This window comes from Suricata suricatta, chromosome 10 (genome assembly GCF_006229205.1).
Source record: "Suricata suricatta isolate VVHF042 chromosome 10, meerkat_22Aug2017_6uvM2_HiC, whole genome shotgun sequence".
Classification (NCBI taxonomy): domain Eukaryota; kingdom Metazoa; phylum Chordata; class Mammalia; order Carnivora; family Herpestidae; genus Suricata; species Suricata suricatta.
The window spans coordinates 35,108,097-35,116,989 of record NC_043709.1 but is presented as its reverse complement, the minus strand read 5'-3'; positions in this window follow the sequence as shown (position 1 = coordinate 35,116,989).

Here is an 8,893-nt window from a genome sequence, read left to right as displayed (position 1 = left end):
GATGCTGGCGAGGGTGTGGAGAAACGGGCACCCTCCTACACTGTTGGTGGGAATGTAAACTAGTGCAGCCGCTCTGGAAAACAGTGTGGAGGTTCCTCAAAAAACTATCCATAGAACTCCCTTTTGACCCAGGAATAGCACTGCTAGGGATTAACCCAAGGGATACAGAAGTGCTGACGCATAGGGGCACATGTACCCCAATGTTCATAGCAGCAATGTCAACAATAGCCAACACATGGAAAAAGCCTAAATGCCCATCACCTGATGAGTGGATCAAGAAGATGTGGTATATATACACAATGGAGTACTACAATGAGAAAGAATGAAATATGGCCATTTGTAGGAAAGTGGATGGACCTTGAGGGTGTCATGCTAAGCAAAATAAATCAGGCAGAGGAGGACAGATACCATATATTGGCACTCATAGGTCTAACAGGAAATTTTCAGAATGATCTAGCTTCAAGAAAAGCAAGCAGTTAGTAGTGCTTAAGAAAAATTGTTTCAGTATCTAATGGATAGTTGATACCTGTCACAACACAGCATTTTATATACTGTTAAGTGAAACTGCAATACAATCTCCCCTTCTATTCTTAATGACAGCCTTGCTGGATAAAGGATTCTTGGCTGCATACGTTTGCCTCTCCCTTCTGGCCTGCCAAGTTTCAGTGGACAGGTCTGCTACTGCCCTTATGTGTCTACTCTTGTAGGTTAGGGCCCATTTGTCCTTAGCTGCTTTTAGAATTCTCTCTTTATCTTTGTATTTTGCCACTTTTACTATGATATGTCATGGTGTTGCCCTGTTTTTGTTGATTTTGAAGGGAGTTCTCTGTGCCTCTTGGACTTGGATTCCTGTTTCCTTCCCCAGATTAGAGAAGTTCTCAGCTCTAATTTGTTCAAATAAACCTTCTGCTCCTTTCTTTTTCTTCTTCTTATGGAACTCCTATGATACCACTATTATTTCCTTTCATTGAGTCACTTATGGTCTAGTAATTTCCTTTCCCTCTTTTTTCAGCTTCATCATTTTCCACAGTTTTTTCTTCTAATTCACCTATTCTCTCCTCTGCTTCTTTCATTCTCACTGTCACTGCATCTAGTTTATTTTGCATCTTATTTATAGCATTTCTTAATTCCTTGTGACTGTTTGTTAGGTCTTTGATATCTGTAGCAATAGATTCCACTGTCTTCTATGCTTTTTTCAATCCTGGCTATTAGTCTTATGACTGTTAGTTTAAATTATTGTTCAGATATATTGTTTATATCTGTTTTGAGGAATTGTCTGGCTGTCGTTTCTTCCTGGAATTTCTTCTGAGGAGATATTTTCCATTTCATCATGTTGGCTTGGTTTCTGTCTTTGTCGTATTTTAATTGCTTATGTGACCTGCACCTGTGAAAACTACTGTATTAAAAAGGGTCAGACACTGTCCAAGGCCTGGCACTTCAGGAGGTATTTTTGGAGTGTATTGCATGCACTATGCTCTTGCGTATTTGGCTGCTCTATCCCACTGGTCAGTCTTCTACAAAGCTCCTCCTTATAGTGGTGGATTGTTTAGACCTTCCTCCAGGTGTGCTTTGATTTGTTCTTTGAAGTAACCCCAGAAGAAAGGAAAGGGCAGGGGACCTGAGCCCAAAGAAAGAGAAAAATGAAAGGGGTGAAAAAAAAAGACCAGGCAGAGAATCAAAGCAACTATAAGGCTCAATCTAGAGAGAAAGAAAAGAAAAGAAAGAAAGAGATATAGAAAAGGTATAAAAAGAATAAAGTAAAAATGCCTGATTAAATAAAACAGAAGAAAAAAAGGAAATTAATATATTAATGTATATATTAATATAAGAATTGACCAAAAATCAAGTCAGAAACTATGAGTCTGAGTCCAAAGCGGGGAGGAGGAGGAGGAGGAAGAGGAGAAAGAGGAGGAGGAGGAGGAAGAGGAGGAGGAGGAGGAAGAGGAAGAAGAAGAAGAAGAAGAAAAGAAAAGAAAGAGATAAGAAGAAAAGAGCAACAGACTAACATACAAAACCACAGGACACTTGTCTGTCGGTGCCTGGAGGTGAGGCCCTCTGGTTCTGTCAGTGACAGCCCCACTCCAGTAGATAAGCAGTTGCCAGGCCCAGAGGGGTGGGGTTTGCTGTAAGCGAGTCCCTCCTCCACTAGGGGCCGCTGTCCTGCTTGCTGAAGCAACGCCATGTTGGTGATGGATAAGTGGGGACACCTCAGTCTCTCTTCCCCAGACCAGGTTCTCAAACTATGCTGTTCAGGCAGCTCTCACAGAGTAGCACAAGCAGTCGGCTTGCCCTGCTTCATGGTCTCCCATGCCTCCTAGGCGCTGAGCTGGGATTCAAAACCTGATGCCTTAAAGGATCCTGAACCACCTGGACCCAGTTCTAGGGTAGCACCACTATGCCTTGCTGATATGGCTGGCACCTGCAGGGTCTTTTATTCTGGGGGAGGCAATATACCCTTTTCCCACAGTACTCAAGGAAGGGGACTGTTCTCTTCCAGTGCACCCCTGAGGTCACCACCAAGCCCCAGGGCTGGCTCCCCTCCCCGCCCCAGGCATGTCCTCTGGTCCAGAGAAAATCACACATTTTTGAAAACTCCGATCTTTAGTGGGCACCTGAGTGGTTCGGTTGGTTAAGCGTCTGACTTCAGTTCAAGTCATGATCTCATGGTTTGTGAATTCGAGTCCTGCATCGGCTGTCAGCACAGAGCCTGCTTCAGATCCTCTGTCCCCGTCTCTCTTTCCCCCTCCCCCATTCGTTCTCTCCCTCTCCCTCTCCTTCTCTCCCTCCCTCTCTCTCTCCCCCCAAAATGAATAAACATTTAAAATATTTTTAAAAAGAAATAAAAGAAAACTCTGATCGTCCTCTCCTCAGGCTATTTACAAAGTAGAAATAGCACTCTCCGTACTTCTCAATCTCTAGTCCATGGTTCAGAGAGATTTTTCTCTTAACAAAATACCACAATCCACAGCTTTTCTTTGTCTCCCTTTTGTCTCTCTACAGAAGGGGATCCTTCCCCCCGCCATGATGTTTTATCTCTCCCAGTTCGCATATAGGCACCACGGTCCCACCAAGCTGCCTCCATCCACCTGTGACGATTTTTCTGTCACTCCACAAATTGATTTCCTGGGTTTGGAACACCCAGTGTTCTGACCTCAATACAACTGTGTTTGGGAGATGAAGGAAATCCCTGTCCCCATACATCTCCACCATCCTAACTCCTCAGTCTAATGTTTCTTTATTTTGGAAGGCAGCTATGCTCACCACTATACCACCAACACACGCTAAAGTTTCTTTATTTTGGAGACAGAGAGAGCAAGCAGGGGAGGCATAGACAGAGAGGAGAGAGAGAAAGAATCCCAAGCAGGCTCCGCACTGTCAGTGCAGAGACCATGTGGAGCTCAAACTCAAACACCATGAGATCATGCCGTGAGCCGAAATCAAGAGTTGTACTCTCAACTGACTGAGCCACCCAGAGAAGGGGTTTTATAAAAAGATCTGTTTATATAGAAATTTGAAAATTCCAAAGCACAATTTTAAAGGTAGCCAATCATACAGATGTCTATACATCTTAATGTTAAAGCATAACATTCTAAAAAGCTGGTGAGCACAGAGCAATGCATAAAACTTTACCGTAAGAGGTACATGAGGTATTTCTCAGTTACCAATACTTTTGTTTCTGGACACTGGAGTGATAAAAATTGGAGCCCACTCCAATGACATACTTCTTTGTCCAAGGATTAGTTTCGAGTATTTTAAGGAGATTCCCAAGTGTTTCACATTTGAGAAGTCAGTCTCAGAATGGTTCTACTGAGAAGGTTTTATGCCCAAGAACGTGGAAGCTCCTGCCAGGCTTCGTTAGTGTCTGCTGAATTCCATTCCCAGGTTGGGGAGCATGCAAATCCTAAGGGCTCTCAACAGCTTTGCCCTGAATGGACCCACATCTTGGCTTATGCTCAAGAAGTCTGTATCTAAGAAGTTTAGATCCCCCCTTCTTCAGTCACTGCCAAAGTATAAATGCGAGGGAAACCAGAATCTCACAACCCCCTTCTGCCATCACCTGACATTCTCTATTTAACAGGCATTACCCAAGAGGACTTGTTAATAAATTTTGGGTTTGAATGGTGGGTTTTTTATAACCATTTCTCAAAATTGACTATGGAAATGTCTTTTGATTATAATGTAAAGGATTTAATGTGGAAGTAAATGTTAGTAATGTGAAAATGTTCTGTATTATCTATATATCTCCCACAAAACTCTAACTTCTAAAAATATATATAGCAGTTACGAACTTTTCAAAAGGCTTTCATATCTTTTGGTGGACTTTACACACCATATGCTGTGCTTCTGCTGTTTATCTCTGATTATGGTATCTTTTCACCCATGAGATCTTTTCATATTAATAAAGATAGCAAACCACCTGGCATTGGAATTTGCACAGAATTTATGAAGAAAGTCAAGATACAGTAAATCTATTGAGGCAAACAAGTCAAGTTCTTGGGCTGAAGTTCAAATCGCCTTAACACACAAGCTGTCATTTTTATAAATCCATGAAGAATGAGTGAGGAATTTTGCTCTTAATAATTTGATCATGCCATTTAAAGCTCTTTACTTTTCCTCTTTTTTTTTTTTTGTTAAAGAAAGGTGAAGAAAATACATTTAAATTACTTATATTCCCACTTATATTTTGAGTGGTCCAAATGCACACATTGTTTCTATTTCCCTTAACAGTCAACATAGCCTTTTGTATTTTGCCTCTTTTACTTAATATTATATAGGAAACATTTTGCCATGATTCTACACTGCCTTCATAATGACCATTTTGAATAACTTCATAAAAGTCCATACAAATTAGATATATTCTATTTAACCATTATTTTGTTGTTGACCTTTAGGTTGTTTCTAACCTCTTGAATAGTCTGTCTAGATATTTGTACATAAAATACAAGGAAATGTAGACAATCTACTAATGACTTGACAGACATCAGATAAGATAACAAGTCTTCTATATAAATGTGCCAATAAAGTTAACTCAAACATATGCTCCAAAAATGCCCAAATGGCCAGTAACAAAATGTAAAAATAAACACAAAGAACCTTTTTATATGCTCCATATGATTATAAAAAATAACCTATTAATTTAATCTTTGTTGCAAACTTTTTCTATGCCCCAAAACTACCTCTAATGTAGTAAATGCTAACAGCATATAGTTTAACTGAAAGTATGAACAGACACAGAAGGCCAATTTAAACAGATGTCATAACCAAAAAAATATTTACCCCACTTACATGTATTAGTTAGTAGATGTCAAAATGGCCAGCTTGACAGGGAGAGAAGAATGGGGCCACTGCAGTTATAGATTTCATTGAATCTCCCCAGAAGTTCCATTTTTATTGGACTCCTATTCAGTCCAAAGGTGTTGCATAAGCCCCTTCCTGGCAAGAAGGAATACATCATCAATTTCTTTGACAGTTTTGAAAGTCTACTATTCAAATTGCTCTTTCACCATCCCAGTCTCCATGGAAGGTTCCAATATGTTAACATAATTCCAGACTCACTATTCTCAAAGTGCTGGCATCTGAGCAGCTCTCTCTAAAGGAGTCTTCTTGAGTGGCCAGATCTGTTTTAAAAATTTTAGAGGTGACTCCAACGTTATATTTCTCTTACACACATACATACCATTCATACAGAGTGTCCTTGGCAACTACTCAACTTTTAAAAGGTTTTTTAAACTCCAAAACGACATGATGGGTTATAATAATAATGCCAAGTAAATATTTATTAAGTGCCTGTGTCACGTTAGGTGCTATTCTAAGCAGTTTATTAACTTATTCAGTCCTCACAATAATCCTAAGAGGAAAGGACTGTATTATTTCTGCTGCTTTCCAAAAGAGGAAATTCAGATAAAGAGGTCAAGCCACTTGCTCCATGTAAGAAGAGGCAGGGAGAAAGCCATGGTGTGGTAAAGTCAGGATTCAAATCCAGGCATTCTGGTTTGAGAGTCTAACCTCTTCATCACCACAGCTACTTGTCTTACCATTTGATTATTTGAGGGTCTTCTGTGTTGGTTTTCTTCCATTTTTTCTGTTTCCTCTTGAGATAAGCAAGATACTGTAGACCTCATACAATTGATGATTTCTTGGTTGCCCTGCCTCTCAATGGGTAGATATCATCATCTGCCAATCAGATGAAACTCTTTTTGTAAATTGTTAGTGTAATATTTGGGTTTTTTTCTTAGAAACCTAAAAACCATTTCAGTATTAAAGTGAAGGAAAATAGGTGTGCAAGTAAAATTATATATAAGTTAATGTTGAATTTTCTGCCTGAAATAATAATAGATAATTCCTTTATGTTTTATACTGGAAAATCAAAGCTGAGAGTTCAATTCACTTTCCCCAAAATTACCTACCTCAAACTTGGAGATGCTAAAATATAAAGTAAATGACAATTATGGGTAATATTCACTCAGTAGCATGTCTAGAACAAGAGACAAGGCCCTTGTCAACATCCTCTCTTCAACTAACTGCTACTTCTTCATCAGTGACCACTCTCAGCCCACTTTAATGATCCTGCCCCCTATTAAAAAAAAAAAAAAAAAAAGGAAAATCAATCATTGAATTTCCCTAGCTTTTTTACAACCTTCAATTCAAAACTGGACCCCATGGTTTTAAATCCTCTCTATAACCATACAATACAGGCCTAAATCCTATAAGAAGCTCCTAAAAACTCTACTGAGACAATTTATAATTCCTCTGGAGTGCATTCCCTCAGCTGCAGTAAGCAAAATAAATCTAACTTGGACTACAGGGTTTTTTCCTATGCTCTTTGGTCAATGGGCTGTATTTAACAGTTGTCTAGATCATTTGACTAGATGAAAGTTGGTGCTAAGGTATGCTGAAGAGCAATATTGGGGAGAAAACTGACTATTCCATTTTGAATATAATGAGTTTGGAGTGATTTGAGGAGTTCAAGCAGTGTGAAAGAAGCACTGGTCTGTAGGGTCTGCAGAGAACAAATGGACACATGTATACAAGAAGTTACCAACATATAGATGGAAATTAAAAGTAGGACATGGATGAGACTACTCAGTGCAAAAAGCATAGGGAGAGAAGTCTGGGGAAGCTAGGACTGAGTCTCTAATGACTCCAGTATGAAGATTCTACAAAGAAGAATGAACAACAAAGGAGGCTGAGAAAGCATATTCAGAGATAAATCAGAAAGACCAAGAATATATCATCACATGAAGCACAGAAGATATTTCAAGGCCTATGGAGTGACCAATGGCTGAAAGCATTTGAGAGATTAAGAGGAAAATGGAAAAATTCCCTTTGGAGTTCATTGATGTTTTTTGTGAGAGATTTTTCAGCATTTTGATGGGAGGAGAAGCCAGATTAAGTGAATGAAGGGTAAGTATGAGGTAAGCAAAATGAAAAAAGAAAGGTCTTCGGAAGTAGGCACAGTGTGGTAGTGCATTATATAGTAGTTAAAAGAATGGATTCTAGAAAGAGACTGATGGAGTTCAAATCATAGCTGTGTCCTTCACTAGCTGTGTGACCTTGGTTAGGGGACTTACCTATTTTGTGCCTCTTTTTTATCCATCTGTCAACTGGGGGAACACAGTAACTGACCACTTGGGTTGTGAGAAGGAACAGATCAATTAACAGAGATCCTTATAAATAGTAACCTTTCAATAAAGATTAGCAATAATTATTTCAGAAACATGAGACAGCATGTCTCCATAGGGGCCTGAAAGTAGATGAATGTGAGTGGTGAGTATGGAGATAAGACCAAAGAGGGTGGCAGAATCCTAGATACAGAAGACCTTGAATGCCATGCTAAATAGGTACATTTCCTCTCAAGGCATAAGGATTCATTGAGGGAGTTTAAGAATAGAGTGATGTGATTATATTTCTATTTTAGAAAAATTATTCTGACTATAGTCTAGAGGATGGATTGAAGTAGAACCAGGATGAAGGCTGGGATAGTAGTTAATAGACCATTTCAGAAACTTAAATGAAAAGTGATAATGCCTGAATTAAGGCAAAAGAAGTAGAAATGGAAAAGAAAAGAGTAATAATCAATTTAATGAGGTAAAATTATTATGATTATGTATTGTAGGTGAGGGAGAGAATGAAATCTAGGATACTCACCCTTTACCACCCCCCAAATATCTAGTTTGGGCGGCTTGCTGAGTAGTATAGCCATTTACTAAGGAATAAAATCTAGGGTTGCTTGAGAAATAGGATGATTATTATTCAATTTTGGATATTCTATGTCTGTGCAATATCCAAATGATAAATATATCCAATATGAAACCTAGAACCCATAGGAAAGTTAGAGCTCACGATCCATAAATGGTTGTCTAAGTTGAGCATTCCAGTGGTTACTGAGGAAGAATATTTAGAGAGAGAAAAGTACTTGGGAAAATAAAAAGCATTATTCAGAAATTTTTTCTAGAAAAATAATGTCAATTGACAATAGACAAATGTTAATAAGCTTTGGGGAAGGTGGTATATGGTGAAAAACCTGATGGCATAGAGTGGTTGGTTTTCTCTAAAGAAGGATTCCCAGAAGGCCTCAATGGAAAAGCACAGCAGCAGTGAGAGAATGACTGGAAAGGAGGAAGAACACAGCAGTATAGACACAAGAGCATGATGGGACTAGCTGATTGGAGAGCATGTGTCTTGTCCAAGTGACAAGGTGAAGGCATGTAGTTTTGGGCAATTCAAACAAAGGCCATAAGAGGCCTCTGATGGTCACTTTCTGTGTATGAAAATTACCTCATTCCAGGTAATGGATATTGTACTTAGCCCAATTCAAACCCCTTTTCCTTACCTTCTAGCCAGGTGAGCTCTACTCACATTTCATGACCTATGTCAAATGTCACTTTCTTTG